General features: G+C 42.9%; 1 protein-coding gene across 2 annotated transcripts in view; it reads left to right on the top strand.

Moving 5' to 3' along the window:
* The window catches only part of CNST (consortin, connexin sorting protein), a 419866-nt gene that overhangs the window by 151580 nt on the left and 243728 nt on the right, over nucleotides 1–24558 (top strand). The window lies entirely within an intron of this gene.

The following is a 24558-nucleotide window of genomic DNA, read 5'->3' on the forward strand; positions in this document are numbered from 1 at the left end:
TTAAACTATTTTAAAGCTTGTAGACCGGTTTGAGCGAGGAAATCTCACAGACTACTACCATAGTAGGCAAAATTATTCGGCCACAAAAGTTCAGGTTACAAAATTTGCACAATAATTCTTGTTATGCTGTTTTAGGAAGGATTGGCAGTGGCAATTTTTTTTATATTATTTGTGATTTTATGATTGTATAGTAATATTTACCTTGTTGGGAAGGTTATGTGGCATTTTGTAGCCATGAATTGGTTATGGTGGTAAGCCAAGGATATAGTCTAAATTGGTGCATTGGGAAAACTTATGTGAAGGCCATAGATCTAATTGTTTTATTATGGAACTTTGTGACGATTGTAGTTGGCTGGAGTTATTTATTTTGTGAGAATCATATGTTAAAGACAATAGGCTTTTAAGGATGGATTGCTGTTAGACTGTAGACCGGCATTGGTTATGTGGACCCTCAGAGATTAGTGTAGTAGGCATGGGTATTGGTGTTAGTTTCTCCGTCCGTCCCACATCCCCTCCTCCCCCACACACCTATGCTAACCATGGGGTAGCATGTTTGCCCTTTGATAATCCTTGTTAGCCATTTTACAAGAGGTTGAACATTGTTTTGTAAACAATAATTTTGTATAGATTAATAATTTTCAGAAGTATTTGTACATGTTTGTAATTTTATCACTGTATATATGGTTACCTTGTAGGAACGCCTATGTTCTATATAATTGCCCTAAGTTTGTTATGGTGATTAGCCAGTGATAAAGGGTATAGGGCGGATTTGTTCATTATGAAAAGTTATCCAACATGCCATAGCTTAAATTTGTTTATTATGAAAAATTGCAAGCAACACAAAATGATTGACGTATTTATTATGCATATCGTACGTAAAAGCCAATTCGCTTTTATGGGTTGATTTGTATTACACTTTGTGCCTGTAGACAGACATTTCATTACATGGAATCTCAGATTACTGTAGTAAGCAAGAATTTTGATGTTTACTTCCTTTGACAAACCCTAGGCTAGAGTTTGATGATTTGCACTGTGATACTCCTTACTGGCCCCTCTAATGTGGGCCTGGAAGGTGTAGTTGTCTGGCAAGCCTTTGTAATAATAAAAAACATAAATACTCTAAATGCACAGATAAATGGGCTTTGGATTAGACCTTTGCTGTCTATTAAAGTGTCATTTACATTCTACTTCTCTCCATGACATCATACTGTGTGGCTGATGGGTTAGCTAGCCCATCTCTGCCATTGGTCCTGTTGGCCTGTGAGTAGTGGAATGTTGCCTGATCACATGTGCACATCCACCTGAAAATGAATGCCCTATTAAATGTATTTATTTATTTTTACTTTTTGTGTCTTTTACTCTGCCACTTGATTGCCACTGATTTCATCTGTGGTGTGAACATCCTTTGCAGCCTCAATTCTAAACTGAGCAGCCATCTTGAAATTATATTGCCCATTGGGCATCATTGTGTTACTGTTTTAAGATATCGACCGTGTTTAGAAGCATTATGTCGGCCACCTTGTGTCTGTACAAATGTAATATAGTATACATGTTGTCATTCAAAGGCGGCCTCCCAGTGCGATGTTTGCAGAGCAGCCATCTTGGAATGGTATTGTGCACAGTGTATTATTGTTTTTTGTTCCAAGATGGACAGCATGTTGCTTCTAAACATTTTGACTATGTTGGTACTGAAGGACACACTATGTGCAATACCATTGCAAAACGACTTTCTTCTGTGATGCATATGCCTAACAAGTTTGGGTGGCTGCATGTCGTTATTTTCATGTTTTTATTCTTTTAATTTATCTTCCATAGTCGTGCTAAGTTCTTCTGTCTGTTGTTTTGCCGGTGGATAAATTCAAGTAGGCGTTAGTGGGTGGGAGTGTGAATGGATTATATGAGTGCATGGGTAAGTGAAAGGGTTCATGTATGTTAACCTATTGCGTGCCTAAATACATCAATAACGAAAGAGGCACTTTCGGTAAGTAGCCAGGGCTAATGGTATTACTCGCGCTTTTTGGGGCAGGACGGGAAGGTGTGTTTTTATTGATTCACAAATGCTTCCTTTAATTGCCCACTTTAAAATGCTTCTAGGGTTTGAAGTAGTGGGTTTGAAGCATTGATGACTTTCTGAGATGCTGTGAAATAAAATTACGTCTTCAAGGTGTGTCTACTCCCAACTAGGTTACAGGCATCCTACTCTGGATGGACTGGTGTTAACGAGAACAACTTTGAAAGATGAAACTTGACTTTCTCTCAACCATAAATGCAGACCTCATCTCCTCTTACCCTGCGAAGTGAACGTCTTTTTCTGCCTGGCTTTTCTACTGTGGCATATTATGTTTCTCTTCTAAAGTGGTCACTTTTTGGGGATATTCTAATGATACTTTTGGTTTTGGCTGTTTGTGTGTGGGTGCGCTGAGCTTGTGTGTTTAAAAATCGTATTTTTAAAGGACTAAGTGGAATGGGACACAAAAATGTTTGTGGGAGATTAAAGTAAATCTATCAGCAAGGCAAACGACTTTTTTCTAACATAAGCATGTTCTTGTAATCCACAGTTCTGTTGCAGCTAATAGTTCGTGTAAATAAAACAAATATTGTAATTGTTATAATCTTCTTAGATCAGGTAGCAACGTTACATGGGGATTTTTTTATAGTAGTATAGTGTGTGTATGATCACTGAGTTTACTGTCTCAGTGGAACAGTGCTGTTGATAGCAAAGCACAAACTCCTGTGACTTCATCATTTATTGTCGGTGGTATTGACGAAGCCAAAGGGAGTAAAATAGCCACATTTATATATTAATCCTTAAGCTGTTTCTCTTGTGCCTGCCTCTGCATCTCTATTGCCTTATAGTCAAGTTAAACAACTGCTACACAACTCTTGTGATATATTTATTTATATTCGGTACCCGATTGTGTCCTATACAAGTTGAGTATGTCATACGTGGGGGCAAGGTGGAACAGCAGCATAGCAGTTACCCTAGTCCTAGGATTTCCCTGGTTCTTCCCGCTCTGTCACTCCCTCAGAATGGGTCTTGCGCTGGGAGGGATGAATAGCAGGGTGCATTGTGAACTTGGATGTCAGAATGTCTGTTTACAAAACGTTGACTTTTTATATCTGTTTTAAACATCTCGCTTCCCTTCGCTGGGGGAGAGTAGGGCCTTTGCTGCTGGCTCCTACCAATCACATTTTTAGGTCGAGCCTGGGCAGTGCATGCGCTGCTCTCTGAGGCATGCTGCAATCCCATATGGACTTGAAGCTCCGCCCATCTTTTTAATTGGCTCCTGCCCTTTCTAAATAGTTGCTTCTGATTCGTTAATAGGCTTGCGAGTCCTGCCTTAGTCTGTCTTTGTAACCTTCCATGAGGACTGGACATTTTACTTGTGATGTTACTCAATCTGTTTTAGCCACAGCCTGTGAGCACTCTTTTCTTTAATGTCTTTATTCTAGCTGGTTTTGCAGGCACGACAGGCTCTCCCTAACCTACCCTGTTTACATGACAGCACGGTGTGCCCGATCATGGACGCTGCACTTTAGCTTTCAAAAATGCTCCCTGCACAGCTCAGCACTTCTGCACTCTCTATGCTGCTTAACAAATGCTTTACTTAATGGCAACCTTTCTTTAAACGAGCTGCGTCTTAAAGAAAGGGGCGCGGGCAACATTAAAGTGAATGTGCGGCATTGGGTGCTTTTACCCCAACTTGCGAAACAAATGTTTTTTTGTGGTTTTTTTTAAAGCGCCCCAAACCGCACTTTCACTGTAATAGCGGCTGCACACCTTTCTTTACATGAGCCACATCTAAAGAAAGGGGCGTGGTTGCCATTAAAGTCAAGGTGTGGCATGGGGCGCTTTTACAAAGAAAAAAAAATTGTTTGTCAGTTTAAACAAATGCTTTTTTTTTGTAAAAGGGCCCCATTCCTCGCTTTCACTTTAATGCCGTCCACACAGCTTTTAGACGCTGGTCGTCTAAAGAAAAGCAGTGTGGCCGCCATTAAAGTGAAAGCGTTGTATGGGGCCCTTTTACAAACAAGCATTTGGAATGCAATAGGTTTCGAATTTGCGAAATTTTAAGCAGTTAGCATTGTAAATGACTATGGCCTTTATGTTTTAAAAACCAAAACATACATGGCATTGTCATATACAATGCCAATAGCTCAAACTCACGTAAATGCGAGACCTATTGCATTAAAAATGCTTTTTATGGATAGTTTCACCTTCTGACGTTTTCCTAGATCCCCCTTGCTATTCTGCAACATCTCTGTAATTAGCTTTAACTCTCCACTTTTTTGTGGGCTTTAAAAGTACCAGTCTGTATTTTTAGGTTTGATAATTTTCAGATTAGTGACGTCCCTAATTACCTTACAGAGGAGGAGGAACCTGATTCAGTTGTTTATAAATGGCATGTGGCACTTCCTTCTCAAGATCTTTGCTGCTGTGATTCTACTGCAACTGGGGAATTACAGGCACCAGAGATGCGTGCACTCTGTTGCATGGGTGATGCAATCTTTCTTTTGCATGCTTCTCCGACAGATGTGCGAGAAAGCTGAACACGCCTTCTCATTTCCACCAGTGTGAGCCCTGTGAACAACAAACTAGACTTTGCATCATTCTTGTGAGAGTTCGATTTCTTTGTGATCTTACTTTTGTGACATGTTGCAAGAGAGATTGGCACAGCACTGCTATATTACAACAAGATTACCAACTACATCTCAGTTCTCGAATCTCACTTTACATACTTTAAACAGGTCTCAGACATTACTGTTATCCTGACCAAAGACCTTCCTATGCCCTAACCATCCTTTTGAAAATCATAAAAGTGAACCAAAAGTCTCCTGACCGTTCAGCCATCCCTGAATTAAACCAGGTCATTTGCATAATGTCAATGAGATCTGTAAAATGGCAACTGGAAATTCATTATGTTTTTTAAGTCAAGCCTGGGCAGCGCATGTGCTGCTCTGTGAGGTACGCTGTATTCGGTTAGGGACTTGAAGCTCCGCCCATTTCCCGCTCATCTTTTCATTTAGCTCCTCTTATTGTCCTTTCGAAATTCTTGCATTTGATTCCTGAATAGGTTTACTAGTCCCTCCTTGGTACCTCCTTCTCTGCATTTGTAACCTCCCATGAGGACTGGACTTTTTACTTCTATTGTTACATGGTCTGCTTTATCTAGTCTATGAGCACTATTTTCTTTAATGATATTCTCCTATTCCACCCATGACGAGCTTTCCTACAAGTTAGCATGCCGTCCGCTTTTATTTTTTAATCTGTAATGGCAGTCTGCTTTAATTATAGTGGCTGTGCGCTTCTTTGTTTTCTTTGGCTGCATGGCCTGCTTTAAGTATAGCGGCCGTGTTTTACTTATTTAAATTTCCAGAGCGGTCCGCTGTTAAGGCAGCACTTCTTTATTTATTGTATTTGTCAGCGCGGTCTGCTTTAACTTTATCAGCGGTGCTATGGAACGTTCTTTTTTTTTTCCGCCTTTCTTTTCAATGTAAGTGCCCCAGAACAACATACTTTCACTTTAATAGTGGCCATGTCCCTTTCTCTAGACACTGCTCGCTGTATTCAGGCTACAGCGAGCTGCGTCTAAACAAAGGGGCGCTGCTGCAATTAAACTGAAAGTAGGCATGGGCCGCTTTTACAAAAAAATAAAATTTATTTGTGAACTTCACAAACAAATTGGCTTTTTTTGTAAAATGCCTATAGCTGAAACTCTCGCAAATGTGAGACCTATTGCAAATCCATCTATGCCATTCTAACCATTTCTTTTCCGCATGATGCCTTTCGGTGTAGTTTGCACATATGTTTCATTAATGTAATTGTTATTTCCTCTTCCAATACGTTTATCACACTTCTGGCAGAAAAAGGATGTTTCTGAGGTTCTTGCTAGCTATGCCAATATTTGTTTCATGTAAGTTAGTTTGGGCGTTTAGTAATATGTGAAAATCTTTCAGTAAGCTGTTGCCCTCCCCCCACCCTTACCTGTTCTAATCCCAAGCAATCCGTTTCACGCAACTGAACGTTTTGCACTCTTATTGATCAACATGTGAAACAATCAATCCGTTTTATATTGGCATTTTTCTTTCAACATCCGGCACCTTGCCCATAAAACCAGTCATGGAAACCGATTAAAGTTCCTCATCGTCACAATGAGTCGTTTGACAATTGGGTTAGTGATAACCCAGAATTGGCGTCCGTATTGAGAAACAATTTTTTTGTCCTGTTTAGGATAGTGATTCGTAACCTAAGGTCTGCGAACCCCCTATGGGCTGCAACACTCACTCAGGGAGTCTCACTGTTCAGAAATTTAAATATCAGAAGGTTTGTGTATATACTCTGAAAAGCAACACTAACGATTTTAAAAACATTCTCTAAATATGAAAGATTTCGAAATTGGAGACTAAAAATGTGGTTGTTATTCTTACCTTAATTCGTGAGATAAGCGTAAGCATTAGGCGCAAAAAAGACAAATCTTTATGCGAGAGCCTAGCATATTGCCTCATCTTTTAGAAATAAAAATATATTTTGCAGAGCCCCAAACTTCCCATTTGAATACAATATAAGTTTGTGTATATTTTCGTTTGTGAATTAAATAAAATATTTAATAATTTGTTTATATTTTTAAACACATTTAGTTCTGTATTTTGGAGTATTGTTTTGAGATTTAAATCCTATAAATTGCTTGGACTGCGGTGCCCAGCTTCGAGGAGTAATCCATTGGCTGCCCAAGGGAAAATGGAACTCAATCCATATGTATATTCTCAGGGGCATGAATTGATCGAGAATGCATTCTAGATCCAATTTACTTAGTATGGAGGAGCTGGTAAAATTCCCCCCTATTAAGAGACTCTCCAAGGCTGTGTCATACCGCTCTCTGCACACTAAGCCGTGCACTACCAGGTGGTCATGGGGTGGCTCATTGGTGGGAATGTTCCCTTAGGAATCCCCTTTAATGCCTGATTGCATTTTTTTAATTTCTCCACAGGGAGTGATTCACCGGCTACATCAATAAATTGATGCTGCATATAGGAAGGAAACACAAGACTCTAAGCGGTTGCGGTATAACCTATGCATGTACAGGGACTCGCTCAATGTTAGCAGTGGGTCAGCTGGGCCTGCAGGCACCCGTGAAGTAAAGTGCACGTTTACTCTTTGAATGCTCTCTGCCCCTTGAGAGGAGCCTTGTGTGCTTCTCCCAACATGTTTAGTAGTATCCAAGGAACAAAGGGGAGTTGGGGTTGGAGAGGTGCCAACATCTGAGAATACGTTTTCATTGGGCAGGAACAAATATGTCAGGAGTCAAGCAACCTGTCTTGCAACCTGTTTTGCTGTCTTGCTGGTAAGGTAAGGTGATTGGTAGGAAAGAGAGCAGTACAGAGTCACTTGGGATAATTGACGAGGAAGAGGCAAGAGGTACTACCTGCTATCTTTCTTTCCAACAGGCAAAATTGCCAAGCGGGTCGCATAGGGAGATGAATGGCATAGAGTATAACACCCAATAAACCGAATTATAGGCATTGCTTGTATCCTTTGTATGTGACCGCTTTTTGAGGAAACTTGGGCACTCGCACATCCCATCATCCCCTTTCTAGCATTCCATTATTTACTACTTAATTTGTTGAGTGCACACCGAAGCGGCTGGCTGCAAAGTCATGTGCAATAAATTAATGACGAAACATGGTGAATCAAATACATATAGTGATAACCTAGGACAAAAACCAGAGTCCAATGGCAAAATATTTTGACATATTTTAATTACTTAGTGACGGGGGTCACTGACATGATTGTGTTTAAGTGAACACGTATATCCTTAACAACTATTTGAGGGAAGAGCGGAGTCTAATGCCATGAACCCCTCTGTGATGGGTAAGTCATGGTTGCCATTTTACCTGTCTTGATCTTGGTAAGTAAATGCAGGAAAGAGTCTGTTCGCAAATCTGCTTCTCATGATCCACAGATTTCAAGAATTGATTTTCTTTTTGAGACTACTGGTGTGAGTTTTTTTCGGAGATAACAAACTGCAGCCTGTGGTAGAGCAGGGCCCGTCTAACTGGCTACTTTGTGCGTCAGCAGAAGTGAGTGTCCGAGTAACCCACGTCCGTGATGGAAGGTGGGTGTAGTGATGTTTGTATATATTATTCTAGTTTGGACTGCATTAAATCTGTATTGGAATATGTTAGAATGTGTGCATGTCACATTGGAATGTACATATGTCATGTAGTGTCTTGCTAAGAGTGTAAGCCAGTCTAGAGTTCTTCTTCAAGCTGGCAGCACCTTTATTTCCTGCTACTACTTTTCCTGAATAAACCAGAATTCATCTACTTCTGTGTGCTGTAATTACTACAGTGGGAGAAAATTTCACTTAATATACTGGGGGGGGGGGGGAGATCAATGCTCCTCATGTGTTGCAAAGCCTACATTCCGCACTCTCTTGCCTGCGGCACTCACCAAAGCGGCTTTAAGTTTAAAAGTGAAAACAACTTTAATGAAAACACCCCTACATTTGGTCTGCAAAATCAGATGTTTTTATGTCCCTGTATAAAAATAATGCCTTTTAATATCGATAATACCTTGCTGCTCTCGAGACCATTTTCCCCTGTGATAGAACGTCATAGATCGTGGCCTCGTGCCTGTTCAGTACAAAATTGAGTACGTTTATAATTATAGCCCAGAGTTGGCTATGAGCACCATGAATCATTATTGGTCCACGGGCTCTCCCTGGCGGGCTCGCCCTTCTTTGTACGTGCGCGTGCGCTGTATGTTGTTTGTTGGATATATAACTGCTCCCTCCTCTGAGTAAAAGCACGTAATGTGTGCCAAGATATCCTGCTCAAGAAAGTAGGTGCGAGGGAGGGCAGCCACTAGCAACAGCATAAACAAACGCTGAGGAGATGCGGTGAGACGCACCAGTGATGTGGCAAATCTCCTAGTGAGAGCTTAGGCTTGTAGAGACGCATTGCTCTCCGCACATACCTGTGTCAAGTCACGTGGAAACAACTTTTTTTTCAAATCACATATTTGTATACTCCGAGAGTAGAGGGTTTCCAAGGTGTTCTGATCAGCGGGGTTTGCCACATCCAGACTCATCGTTTTTATTCTAATTTATACTGCTATATTATAGTTAGTTCTTTTGTGCAAGGAATGTTTCACTAGTCAGGAATGTGGACGAGTCGTCCCGTCATGTATTTTTAATTATTATTTAGGTATCTCCTCATTGTACGCAATGCCAAATGCTCCATAGAAGGCCGTCTTCCTTGACATGCTAAGAGTTGTGACCGTGTTCTAAAGTTTATATCGGTTTATATTTTCCATAAATCTACTCGTTGCTCTTTACTACTCGTTGCACTTACAGTGTGAAATTTTTTGTTTGTAAGGAAAGTGCCCAATTTATTGTGGCGCATTTTCGTGCGTCATATTTCTTCTCTGTAGAAAAATGGCAAGTCCTGGGAGGTGGTTGTGACGCGAGTATTTCCCATATGTATGTGCCACCCAAAACGAAAGAAATCTTTTTCAGAGTGGGGAATCATTTGATGGTTTGAAACAGAGGGAAGATACATTTAAACTGTATTTTGTTTCCTATTCAGCATAGGACACAGTAAGTGGTGTGGCCTAAAGGCTAGGGCGGTCGACCTCGGAGCCGGCGAACCAGGTTCGTGTCTCAGCACGGACACTGAACATTCTGTGATTCTGGGCAAATAACTTAAACTCCCCTTGCTTAACAAAAATGAATGTGTCCGTTTGTAACGTAACTGGTGGTCATGTAAAGCGCTCTGATACCTTGGGTCTAATTCGCGCTATATAAAACTTCCCCCCGAAAAAGTGCAGAGAGAGAAAAAAATCATCTTTACATAAGGGAATAAAAAAAAGCGTGAGCATTAGTTCTAACCGTTGAAGCCGACATCAACCTGGCCGAAATTTGATCTGACTGCCTCTAGCAATTTAATGCTCCAGTGCATATTCCTCATTCAGATCCGCTCCACTAATCGAAAGCAGTAGGGGGTTGATCGCTCCTCCAATGTGCAACTGTTAACATAAGATAGGATAATAAAAATGTACAAATACCATGGCATTACGATGTTAACGTAGGCAACGTGTGCTCAGTCATTTATAGATTTCAGCATCCACCTTAAGCCAATGGTTTAAATTAGCAAGTTCGCTTCTTTCATTTAAAAGGCACAGTACCTGTACTTTGCTGCACTGTTGCAATACATTTTAAAGGAGTGTACAAGCACTTCTCAGGAGCAAACAGGTACTCTAAATAGTGAGTACCTGCACTCAATGGTGGCCGGAATCTACTGAGGGGGAGGGGGGAGGAGGGGGGGGGGGGGGTTAGCAAACAAAAGAAAGACACTTACCAGCTCGTGACGACGACGTCCTCTTCTGCTGGGACCGCAGAGTAGGCCCCAGCAAACTTCCTCGACCAATCCTGACCTGCCCATGTGCAGTTACCCAGCATGTGAGCAGTGGCCTCATTAGTGGAAGTAGCCTCTGGCTGCGCTCAGTATTGAATGGTCTCTTTTAAAGTGGCCATTCCGAGCATATCTGGACACCAACTGCCAATCTATATATTTTAAGCCTTAATTTCTCAAACTACTTAACAGATCTACTCCCATCACAAAAAGCACAGAGCTTGCTTTCTGCCAAATTTGATATAATTCTATTCAGCTGTTTAGGATGTATGCGGTTTAAAATTCTCTATGGAAAATAGATGGGGGTGGGGGGGCCCTTTTGGGACTCCCTAACCCCTTTTTTCTCAGCGTCTGCTTGACATATCACCACAAAACCTTCCAAGAAGCAGCCGAGGTGGTTGAACTTTTTTGGGGGGGCAGTTTCATGAAGGTTCGTCAAACAACGCCCAAGTTATTAGCAAAGCAAACAACACTCTATTAAGGAAAGTAAACTAACTATACACAGTGGCACCAATTGTACCAATGATCCTACTTAAACAAAAGGCCGACTCCATTTGTGATATAATGCCCAAGGCTAGGGTGTGAAGGTTCCCAACCCCAGCAGCACTGTGAGGCCATACAAATGTCAATACAGTGCTATAAAAATCTGTGTGATAGTTTACATTTCATGCTGTTGGGTGAAGAAATTGCTTGGACAGACTGACACTTAAATGACAAACAACAATAATTACTTCGCCAAAATATAGGTGTAGACACACCACAAGAAAAGCGTAGCCAATATATTCATATATATATATTAAATTTGATAAATAAGGCTGCCATACATAGAATAGACAAACAAAAATGAAAACAGGCATATATCAGTGACTAATGTAACATACAGTGCATCATAGTTTGGTACCAATTATAGACTGACACACATTTCATCAATACATAAATAATACATGTACAGGATCAATTGCTCCTTCTGATATTTCGGGTATATTATTTGCACCCTAGTTAATCTTCAAGGCCCCATTTTGTAATTTCTCCTGCAATCTTTTGTGATTTTGATTACAGCATCAGTTGTTCGTATTAAAGGTGTTCATTGAGTAATGAGTACGAGTCTTCTGATTTCCTAGCCCACAGCTACTCCCTGACAGCTCTGCCTCATTGCACTGAGAGTCGGGCTTTACATTGTGGACTCTTTGACAGATGGGGTGGAAATAGGATCTACACTATGCACTGTCTGACAAATGGGAAACGATATGTTTTTTTTACATTGGGAACTCTGTCACCAGCAGCAGAAAGAACTTCCTGTTGTGAGCTAATTAACATATACCATAAGGAGGGAATATACATTCCTTAACTCTAGCATACTATCTTTCAAAGATCTTTAATTGAGGGGGTGCTGGTGCATTCTCTTTTTCATGATGTACATTTGTAAATTTATATTCAGTGTTTAGTTGTATGTGTGAATTAAAGCACTTTTTATTTTTAAAAGTAAAACCAATAAATATTGGGTTGTTTAAAAAAATCACGAAGTTTAACATTTATTTAGCACTTTTTCATTGCTTTAATTTTGCGTGTTTGGCTGTACCTTTTTTTTTTTTTTTTTTTAATTTTTGAAAACCTTTATTGAGCACGATGCATAAGACAAATACGGGCCTACAACCATCCGGCCGGCCTCGACACTTCTGTAGCTCGGTTGCAAAGTATACATCCACTCGGAGCACGTCAGCATGTAGAAGCTTACGATATGTGTTACAGTAAATCCACGTGCCTCAAGTGTCAGGAAGTAATAAGGTTAATTTTAAATAATTTTATATATAAGGAGATACAGAAGCTTAGAACGGATCAGTGTACAGTACATACATCCACGTAATAAATGGGCAACGTCCATCAGGAGATTCCACTTACAATTAACATATCTAAAATGGCGGCACAAATCCAGGATATCAGGATGACAAAACATAGTGAGGTGTGTCCCCCAGCCGTTACCCTCCTAACACCAATCCCACCCACGATCCAGGAAAAAGCATATAGAAAGAAAAACAGAAAAAGTGAAAAAGAAGGCCCATAGAAACAAAAAACCAACCGATGAAGACCCCCCACCCTACACGCATGCCGAGGCTATGGCCTACCCCCCCCTTAGCAGTGTGTCTGTCGCCCCAAAAAGAGAACCCGAAATATAGAGTACAAGCGAAGAAAGAAAAGAGAAAAAAAAAAGTCCATAAATGCACGGTAGCACATAGGGAGAGAGAGAAGAATACACTACCCTACTACTCCTAGGAAAAGGAAAGGCGGGGAGGAGCCCACCCAGCAACCGAACCCCCGGCTTCCCTCACCGTCAATGTCGCCCGCGCCATACACAACACAATGACAAAAAACTGTACTCCCAGTAGATCAGAAGCAGTAACACCCGGTACCTCAGTCCAGTACAAGTCCCCCCCCCAGCAGATGAAATAAACAACAGGAGAAATCGACAGTAACGTGCAGCAGAAAAACAGGACATTAAAGGCTACTCAGCCAATATCACAAAACAAGTTTCAGTCCAGGTCCTCGCCAGCCGATCCAATCAATACGACATCAGACAATCCATCAACCCTGTCCGGACCGGCAGAATTTCTCCAGGCCTGTCCATTGCTGCGAGGCGCCAATAACCAGGACAAAGAAGCAAGATGGCCGCTTACGAGGAGAGGGGACAATGAAGACTCCTTGTGCCGCAGGGTCCCAAACAGTGCAAAAACATGCCCCAGGGGCTCCAATGATAGGGGCAGCGAGGGGGACCGGTGACGAGGAACAGAGGCTGCCGGGCCCCGGTGGATAGTTTGTAGGCAGAGTCGTTGCGTCGAAAGTAGAGGGTGCCCCTGCAACTGTAACATCGTCGATGGACTGACTCGGTACCTTGTAGCCAGGAGAACGCCTCACCGCCTTTTCTGCATTCGGCAACATTGTATCCCCTCCAGGTCGGAACAGGGGCGGCGGGGGATCATCCAGCCGGGCTCGCCCCACGTCTGGGAGCGCTTCATCAAGTCTCCGGACCAGTGCCCGGGCAGTGCTCCGCATTTCAGCCTTCAAGTCCATGAGAGCGGCCAGGATGTCGCCGCAGGTCGGGTCACTCCTTGTCGGAAGCCGGTCCGCAGTATCACCCCGTTCACTCGATGCGGTCACCGGCACCAGGGCATACGGGCCCCCAGTCACTGCAGCCCCAGGATCAGCCAACGCCTCGGCAGGGAGAACAGGCGCCATGTCCATGCCTGCAGCGCACAATAAATGGCGATACGGGGTTGAGAGCGGCATCAGAGGAAGCAACAGTGTAGCCGCCGGGGGAACTACGTGAGCAACTCGGAGGCAGCACAGGATGGGAGTCCTCCACGTTTCCCGTGGGTAGCAGCCGTCCACTACGGGGAAGACGCTCCAAGATGGAGACCGCCCGTGTCTCAATGGAGTGGCAGGGGAGAGCTAACCGTGGGGGGGCTACAGCGTCGTCTACGCCACAAGCTGCGCGACGGAGAGTCTGACCCAGTTGGAAGGGTCCGACTCCGGTCGTCCGGGCAGCGCTCTACGCCTCCATGGTCTGCAGCGGTTCGCCAGCTCGTCTCCCCATCCACGTCTCTCGGCGTCCAGCGGCGGCCATCAGCGCAGGGTACAGGGGAAGCGCCGGAGGTCAGAAAAACACCGAGTCTGCCACCAATTCCGCAGGTAAAGGTACCGGGAGAACGCCAGTCACTTCAGCGCCAGTATTTCACTGTGGTAGGACGGCGCAGGTCAGGATAAATGATCAGGATGTCCAAAAGAAACCAGACGGCTTGCGGAGCCGGGAGCTCAAGCGTCCGTCCCGTCCGCCATCTTGGCTCCTCCCCGGCTGTACCTTTTTTGTTACATTACTGATTCTCTGTTTCTCATACAACAAAGTAGGTAGTAACGCTGATCTTCATCCTAGAGTTTGGTAATCTCTTTCTTCTGTCGCATTTTAGATGACTGTTAACCTATTGAAGCTGAATGCAGATAAAACTGAGGTCTTGGTTCTAGGCTGTCATTCTTACAAATGGACCTCCCCTGGAAGTCATTGGCTTTTGGCTCGCCTCTGCAACTTTGATAAACTATATTGGTATTACTTCATCTCTGATCTTATTTCTGCCCACTGTCAAGATTTCTCGCACATGTTGCTTACTTTTGAGGACCTTCCTTGCCTCGGAGTTGAAGGGATAGGCTTGGTGACCTAGGTAGTTGCCTCGTCCTTTTTAGGTAGAGCTTAGAGCAGCGCATGCGCTGCTTGCTCGACTTTAGTAAGGGGCTTTTCAAAGTGCTACCTGCCGGCCACCAGCTTGCGGTTACGTGCACCTCGCTCCGCCTCTCAATCATTGCTGCGCTTGCATCCCTCGCATGCTTAGCACGTCATCACGATCACTTTCGTTTTCACCGCAATCGCAATGACGTGTGTAGTTGCCTTTCCCCACTTTCCGCCGTCCCTTTACTGAGCTGTGGAGATTTTTATATCTCACACTTCCGCCATTCATACGAACTGTTAATAAGATGAGATGTATCTTGAACTTGACAGTAGACACTGAACAGGCCGTGCATCTGTTTTCAACCCTCTTGCTGTCTGCAGCGCATAGTTACTCAGTAACTGTACTAGTTAGAGCATGAGCTGCAGATACGCAACTCAGAAACATGGAGCATTGGTGACTGTTCCTTATTTCCGATCTATGCTGTCTGAGGCTCGTGCTCTAACAGAATTCGAATGAACTGCCACTAGTGGAAGCGCTAGAGTTGTATCACCAATGCTCCATGTATGAAGCAGCTACTCTCAGCGGGAAAGTTGCCGAAAAACTGTTTACACACACCCAGTTGCAAGTCATTGCAGTATATTTCCCAGCATGCCATTGTATAAGGTCAATTAGAATGATTTGGTGGAAACATCCCTGTTAACACTTCCCCGGGAAATTTATAAATTCTACTCTTTCGACTGAAAAGGAGATACCACTCCTAAAGAATTGGCACCACCAAATTTCTTTGGAAATAAAAAGCCTTATATTTTCATATGCAGTGAGTAAGAACTTTCAATAGCATGTAAATGTAAATGTAAATGTAAATGTAATTGAGCTTATATAGCGCACAGCTACCCACAAAGGGTTTCCCGGCGCTTGCTTAGGGAACCCGTCCTGGTATTCCCCTGTGAGATAACCCCGGCAGGGTTACCACAAGGTGAAAGCCAGGCATCCCGCCGCGAGGGGCCGTTGTGGAGATTAAGCAAGCTATTGCCCAGAGTCGCAGAGTGTGAACCCGTGAGTCGAGAAGGCACCGGAGCGAGAATTATCGAGTCCGTGGAATTTTTGAGCCCAAGACCCACCGAGGCGGGGAATTGAACCCTGGTCCAGGGCCGATCTCAGCTTCCGGGTCTGCCGCCTCTAACCCCTGAGCCACACTTCTCCACCTTGCGGCATCACCCACCCACCCACACGTACACACAGGGCACCCCGTGAAATGGCTAACCCTTCTTTACTTGCACTCCGCAGCTTCGTGACTGCTATTTCTACATTTCCGGGTCACAAATTCTAATCTATTGTTAGCATCGACTAAATTGCATTAGGTCTTCATGTGTGTGTGTGGGGGGGAGGGGGGTGAAGAAGACAGGCAAATGAAAGTGCTAAAAATTGCGTCGCTGCTCATACCAGTGCAGACCCTTTGCTTGCTATCTGTGTTGTTCATAATACCGACAGCAACCCCGCCACATACACCTTTCAGCGGTGTCCCGGCGCGCCTTTTACGTTTGGTATTCCTCTCGTGTGCTATTCTGAGGTAGATTCAGGGCAGATAGAGAACAGGTTTTAGCGCGTTTTCCTCCCGCATTATTTAATGTACGGCAGAACCCCGTATAAGATTTCCTCATACTTGTTGGAGTATAGATATGTAGTCTTCCTTGGTTTTCCTTATAACTTATCAGTGTTTTTTCAGATTGTGCAAAATGCAGCTCTTTGCGCCTGTTACTTAATTTTCTTTAGAAAAAAGTCTGTTAAATCCCACTTGATCTAACTTCAAAGGTAATCAGTGAATAATCAGATCTTGTTTAAGACACTTTGTGTGGTGCACAAGGCACTTGCTGGCACTTACTCTGAGTTTCTCGACGTTAGGATTCAGTCATATGTGCCCTCTCACGTGATTCTTACCACATCTCATGCAGTGTTGTATCCACATTCCATTGCAACAGTGAGACAGAGGCTCTTTCTTGGTTGTGGGTCCAAGTACACCAAAGGTGAAAACTGTGCCCATGTTCAGGGTGAGCGGTGCGCCTGTCAGCAAGTCAGACCAATGTGGTTTGCCAATGCTAGTTTCTTTTAGACTGTGGCCACTATTAAGAGTATCTTCATGTTCTTTTAATATAAGAACGGGACTCGTTTGAAATGGTATCCTATAACCAAATTGTGAAATTGTAATGAAACGGCATGTAGATAGGGTGACCAACTGTTATGGGTGCAAATTCAGGACGGTGACTGTAAAAATTCAGGACAAAGGGTCAAAATTCAGGACACAAATTCAGGACAGGAGGTCAAAATTCAGGACAAACCTTCAGGACAATTGGATAAGTTTTAAAGACACATCAGAGGTCGCGCAATAGTATATAAGTAAGCCCAGCCATATCCAAACATATTCAACCATTTGCAAACCTATTCATCATGTATCCGTCCAGCTATCATTTCACTCATCCATCCCTTCATTCATCCTTTCACTCATCAATCATCCATCCATCCACCCTTTCACCCTATTCATCTGTACACTCATCCATCCTCTCTTCTACCCATCCATCCATTCATTCACTCATCCATCCAGCCATTTGCCCTTTCAACCATCCAGCCATCCTTTCACTTACTATCCATCCACCCAGTCACTCATCCTTCCAACCATACATCCTTTGTCATCCATCCATCCTCCCTTTCTCTCTCCATCGACACTTTGACTTAGCAATCCTTCCTTCCATCCATCCACCCACCCATCTACTCATCCACTCATGAATCCATCCATTAACCCTATCACGCATCCGTCCTTTCTCTCATCCATTTATCCTTTCACTCCTTCACTCATCTATTCATCCTTTTGTCCATCTACCCTCCCTTTCACTCACTCATCCGTCCTTGCATCCACCCTTTCGCTCATCTGTCCATCCATTCACCCTTGCACTTATCAGTTCATCAATCATCTATCATTTCACTCATCCATCAACTCACTCATCATCCACGCTTTCACTCATCCATCCACCCTTTTACCCATCCAGCTACCCTTCCACCCATACATCCAGCTATTTACCTTTTCTCTCTTCCATCCTTCCACTCCATCAATCCATCCATCCTCTCTCATTATCTTTCAATTCAATCTTTCATTCATCCACTCACCCTTTCACTAATTCATCCAGCTATCCAGTCGTCCCTTCACTTACTCACTCGCCCACCTTTTCATATTAATTTTGAGCTGAGCCTTTCTGAGAAAAGGCCCATCAAGAACTTCACCCTCGCTGCAGGGGCCGTTCCAGGAGTGAGACAGAAGCCACCCAGGGCGGAGACAGGATCCACCACAGGGGGGGACAAGAGCCATCACAGGCGGGAGGGGGGGGACAGGAGCCACCACAGGGGGGGACAAGAGCCACCACAGGGGAGACAGGAGCCATCACAGGCGGGGGGTGGGGGGGGTATAGGAGCCATCACATGGGGGGCACAGGAGCCATCACTGGGGGGGGCAGGAGCGATCACAGGAGGGGGAACAGGATCCACCAGAGTGGGCACAGGGGTGGGCATGCAGTAGTCTAGTATCATCTTGGTCTCTTCCTGGGTGGGGTAGGGCTCCTCACCCCCTCCTGGACAAGACAACGAGAAGACAGGCTCCCTGTCCAAAATGTTAGTTTTGCCAGCCCCCACTGTGATGTACAGCACTTAAAGGAGATACTCCAAGAGAACTGATTTAACTGATTGTTCTCTATACTTTGTTAATCAGTGTGGGTGCGATTGTGCCATTTCTTTACTTTATTACATTATAGGCTGCATGTTTGATGAACCGCTCGCTCTGTGAAGAGAACCAGTGCTGCAATCAGGGCCGGTTCTAGGATGTTTGGGGCCCTGGCAGAAAGGGAATGTGTGAGGCGGCGGCCCCTCTAAATTGCAGAGACGCATTCAGGGCTGTTTGCATCTGAATAGGAGCCCCTGCTCCTGAAGCCACAGCCCCTCCCTCTGTCACCTTCCAGCACCTCTTAGCAGCTCATCAAGGGCTGGAGGTGTGAGGCCATCCCGCTGGGCCTCTCCAATGCTGCGGGAACAGCCTCGGAGTTAAGAGGGGAGGTGGGTGGAAGCTGTGCCCGGTTAAAATTACGGACAAATGGCGTCCGTTAAAGGATCCTTCACGGACAACGGACAGACGGCCGAAATTACGGACTGTCCGTGAAATTTACGGACGGTTGGTCACCCTACGATGTAGACACATTGTAAAGACTTACAGCGGGGAACTGCTTTTGCGAGTCTCCTGTGCTGACTAGACTGACAGGAATATTGGCATTTCTAGGGATAGAACATCAGGCAGGAACATGCTTCTCCCATTCACGTTTTACCTTGATAAAAATGATCTACGCGTGGCTTGTATTTTTTTCTTTTTTTTAAATCGTAAGCCTAAATGTACCGGAGGCTAAATGCAACGTAGACATTTAAACACGATGCAAACCATGTTAGGAAACACAGCTCGTTCTGATCGTGCTGCTGTGGAGTAGCAGACCACAATATGAGCTAGCGCAAGGTACGTTTCCTCATATTTCGTTATTTGAATATATGGGTGTTTTGTGTACGTATTAGTTTTTAAATAGTACGCACTTTGGTAGAGAGAAAGATGCTGCACTTTCAAGATGGGAATTATATCTTTTGAATTACACAATTACATTTCACATATTTGCTTTTTTTGTGGTACAGAAGGATACATTATTTACTTACCGAGGCCAAGAATAGAACCCAGGTCCCTTTGTTCCAAAGACACTAGTTTGCCTCCTAGGCTAAATCCCCTCCTTTCATTCAACTGTTTTTTTTAAACCTGTTAATGTGACGGTTAAAAAAGTCCAGTATAGAAATGCACTAAAACAATTATTTACGATGAACTCGCACATGCAACAAACTAGTTCAAATATAATTAAAAACACATAGCATCGGACTCTGGCATTACCGTTCCAGAAATCGAAAGCACCGTTAATCACAGATGTCCACACCTTTCCACCAATTCGTACATTTATTTAAAAAAAATGAAAAAATTCCCTCCAGTATCATGCAACTAAAAATTCAAGACTTCATGTCTATTGTGCATAACGCGGTTCATTAATAATGATTTAATCTTTCACTCTGAGACTGCGAGGCAAAAAGAATATGAATTTCCATTTCCTGCTGGTCAAGAGCAGGCTGAGTAAGTCTGCTGGTCCCAAACCTAATGTCAAAAAATGTGGTTCTGACATCTGGGGTTATTGCACATTTCAAGTAACCTTGAAATCTTGCACGATCACTATCTTATAAATGACATTATAAATGACATTATGAATGGAACTGGTGTGAGATGTCTTGAAATATCTGGCACTGACCGTGTGACTGAAAAAGTCTGATATAAAATAGTTAAATATGGCTAAAGACGAAGTATGTAACCTTAATTAGTTTTTTTCCATCTAAATCTTTAAAGAAATTGTTTACAAGACTTAGCAGGAATTGCATAGTTCATATTTTGCAAGGTGATGACTATTATTTTTTTTATCTCTTCTATATGGCTATTGCGTTTACAATGTTACGGTAAATGCTGCCATTCCTTATCACTGTATTGGCCCAGAATTAATTCATAATAACTCGTTTTACATAGTGCTTCATCTTGCACTTCTGTGCGCCTGTTGCTGTTATTACTCATTTTAATTGTACTCCGTTTACCGACTTTGATAGGCTGAATACACCTGACTGTAATGTGCTTGGTATGCTTTACATTATGTATTTCTTTTATGTCTATAGTTGATGTTACAACTGCAATCCACATCTACTTTGTTTCTTCAAATTTAATGAAGGTTTTACCTTTACACTGACCCGGATTTCACAGCATTTTGCATCAATGATCGTACTGTCCTCCGGGTCATCTTAACTCCTATTGGCAGCTCTTACCTTAGATCTGTTTTTTGCTCAAAAGAGAAAAAAATAAATACTGTTATAGTGTCAGGTCCGCGGTAGCAAAAAAAAATGTATTTTAAGTGTTTGCATCCCGTTTGTGCATCTCCCTGCTGATTTATTATTTTAGCCGTTATCTCTGTCTCAACTTGGAGGCCTTGTTTTAAGTTGTCTTCTAGTTTCTTCTCCAATATAAATTGTGTCTGTTGTCTTCATTAGGCATATCGTCTCAGTTTGCGTATATTTTTTATATATATATATATATATTGTCGCTATCTGATGGCCAAGGGTGGGATGAACCCTTTCAAGTAGCACCAGTTTTCCTGATAAGGACTGAGCCCCCAAAAGTCTCTGTTCTGATTAAAACTTCTAATTGCAGATTTGTCATCTTTAGAATATCCTCAGGCGCCTGAGTGGATCAGAACATTTCAAGAGCAATGGTTGTGAGGTCGAGTTGTGCTGCTGTGAGGTGACTTCGTGCAACGCTGGAGCTGCATATAAGCACCCATGTCTCTTATGTCAGTTTCTAGTCTCTTTCCCTTTCTGTTCCTGCAGACAGGGAGGATATAACAAGTGTTTTTTGATAGGTTGACGATGTCTAACTTGGGACCTTTTCAGATGTAAAGCAGGCACTCCACAGAAAGGGAAGGTCAATGAGGAATCTGGGGTAAGAAAAAACATTACCATAGGTAAGTAACTTGCCTTTTCTGCTGAAGGGGGCTGACCGGATTACGCATGCCATCTTGGCCCATTCTGATTGACCAGTCTGAACTCTGCCCTCTTCTTTCTGAGCTCTTCCAGTGACAAGAAAAGCCCAAGGATGCTCTTCCCCCTCAGTTGGAAGAGCATTCTAACTCTGTTTGGCTCTGGCTTGCTGCGAATGCCATAAAAGTGGGATAAGTACTGCCCCCTGGGACAAGAAAACACATATTCATTTGGATTTTGAGAAGATCCTGCACTTCAGTGCATTAGACTGTTTGAAAAAAACGGTCTCTTTGTGGTGGCTACCTTACATAAGTACTGGAAATTAACATCCAGTCTGTAGAGGGAGCTTGCTGCTGTCCTCTGCCAAGAAGAGAAGATGCTAAACTTCACAGAGTGGAGAGTAGCAGCCCCCAGACTGAGCGGAAGAGCATTAAAACCAAGATGACTGAATTTGTGTGTGGCTGACACCACAACAGTGTGAGCCTCACAGGAGCCTTGAGAACTGTTGCAGTCCAGTTAGCTAGAACTACCAAGTAGCAAGCAAAGACCACTCCTGCTCGGGAGCTGCAAACGTTTTTCCAGGAAGACATTCTTGGTGAGCCTGCACCATCTTAAACTCTCCAGGTATCCCTGCAAAGCCTTTATGTGCCCCATGTATCTCCAGGGGCACGCTGTGGACGTTCACCTAAAAGCACATCTTTAAGTTGTGACCGTGGCCAGTCAACTGAAGTCCAGAATCATTTAAATCTTGACCTTGGATTTGCACTCTAAATATTTGAGGAACTTGTGTGAACCCTATTTTCTAGTTTCGGAGTGGGTGAGTTGTTGGGATTACAGGTCATTTGGGACTTCAGCCTCAAACCAATGGAGCTGCCCAGCCTTGCACTGCAGAGACTAGAGTAGATACCACATCAATTAGTCTGCGTCCATTGTTTTTCTTCTCTGGGACCTCTTCTCTGTTTACTTCTGTCTATACAACAGACTGTTTTAAGACCCCTGACAGTTTCAGAAAATATCTAAACGCTTTTTAAAGTCTAGCACAAGGAACAATTCACAATGTTAAACGTAATCTGTAGATGCTCTACAAAAGTTTGTGGTTGTATCCACTCCAGAAGACCGTGGCTCCTTGTTAAGTTTGTGTGTATGTCAGTCTTAACGGCCCTATTGTGTTGTATCCTATAGTTAGTATTGTCTGCATACATTTGGAAAATGACAGAACCCACCATGGACACTGACAGTTACATATATTTGCCTGATGGACGCAAAGTCAGGAATTTGACAGTTATATCACAGAACCGAAACTCTGTGTGCATAATTTTCCCTTTACACCATACCATGCCTTTGTTTGCACCACTGTTCGCAGTGTGTTCACAGCCTATACCTAGCAAGTGATATGCTGTGCCTTTGCAGAATAATCATAATGTCCTTGGCATTTTTGCAATATATTGTTTAGTCACATTTCTCACTGTTGGCTGTAATGATTTAAAGGAGTGAGACTAGCAGTGCTACAAGCATGAATGCATTTAGTGTCAGTCTGCATAGTAACTTTCGTTTGAAGTGCATCTTTTGTTCTGATTTTGCTTGGTGTGGGTTTTAACTTGGACCAATTCCTGCTCTTTATTTACGGAGGATCTGGGCATGGTGTTTCAGGGTAGGCAACTGGCAAAGTATGATCGTATGCAATTAATAATGAGTTTACTACAGTGTAGTGTTGTGTACAGAGGTTGGCAGTTTGGAGCTTTGACTTGAATCTAGTATTATCCATTCTCAGAACAGAGGGCCACCAAGTCTCTCCTGCTCTTCAGAGTAAAGTTTCTTCAAAGAGATGCGGCTATACATTTCTCACTGCCATTGTTAATAAATAGTTTCTGGCAGTGTGTCATTGATTGTAGTACAGAAAAGTTTTTAAACACTTCATTAGGTCCTACTCGGAGCATTGACCTTGTGATCTCATCGAATGCTGATCATTGAGCGTGTGCACCAAAGCTTGGTACCAGTTTTCCCAGTGTAAGGAATCACTGTTTGTAGTACAACTCCTTTCACTATCCACTGAGTAGACTAAGAATTTATATGCTGTAGTGCTTGTGGGAAAAAGAATCTTAAGGTCATTTGAGTGCCTGTTTTACACGTGGTTTGGTTTGTTAATACAGTATTCAGATCAGTCTATCTTCACAAATTTGAGATGCATGTTTTTTTATTGCTGTGGAGTGTTGCTTGGCAGAGGACAAGAACAAAGTCCAAATAAAGGAGAATAGATGTTCTTTATATTTGTGCTGTAATTTTATTGGGATATGATGTTGATGGAATTGTTCTTTCAGAACTAAATCTGTTTACTCTAATTTAATTTAACACCTTTCTTTGCTGCTCAGCCCTTAGTCAACTACCTGGTTTACACAGTTGCACATTTTAATTCTGTTTGGTTGCCCAGTGTTTTAAAAAAATATATAATCCAGTGTCCCATTGTATGGCAAGGTAAATTGATAATGAAGGGGAGAATGAGAGTGGTGTCCTATGCTTACATCCTTTAAAAACTGAAAGAAAGGTAACTTCTGTTCGGAAAGATGGATCTGTCTCGGTGATAAGAATAGGAATTGATTTCTAATACAAAGAAACCGAATATCTTAAAGATGCAATTTTCAAAATGTAACTCCTCTTCTTAAGGTTAGCAGCACAAAATGTACCGTGGATAGAAGTCAACTGCTTTCAAATTGACTTTAGCTGAAACCTCCCAGAGATGTTCATTCCGTTACTCATTTTACTTCAATTACTCAATTTTGTGCTGACCATGACTTTAACCGTTCTTGACTGGCCATGCTATATACTATGATCTCGACCCAAGATTTACTCCAAAATTGGCCAAGACTTGAACTGTAATACAATATTGGCCTCATCCCAGCAAAGAACAACTGAATTAAAGCACAGTGTGAAATGATGGTGGTCGATGTTAATGGCTTGCAACTACTAGAGTGGGGTTTATTTTAGCTGTGTTACACAAGCTTTTCAGTAACTGTATATTTAAGGTAACTATGGTATAGTTTAACCATTCATGGAATGTTTGCCAAGCTGGCGTGTTTGTACCTGTTTCAGTGAAAAGTGAGGGTAAAATGTTCTCTGGCAGATTGTTAATCACTCCTTTTGAAGTCAGAAATGTTTGATTTGATTTGGTTAATTGGCCTCTTAAGAATTTGGTTTCTTTGTGTGTTTCGCTCCAGTGCCTCAGTACATACACCAGTTGCAATATACAAAATGTGTTTGCATGTCACTGGTCCCATGCTTATCTACAAGCCTTCACTTTGCG

The sequence above is a fragment of the Lissotriton vulgaris genome, chromosome 6 (genome assembly GCF_964263255.1).
Source record: "Lissotriton vulgaris chromosome 6, aLisVul1.2, whole genome shotgun sequence".
Lineage (NCBI taxonomy): Eukaryota > Metazoa > Chordata > Amphibia > Caudata > Salamandridae > Lissotriton > Lissotriton vulgaris.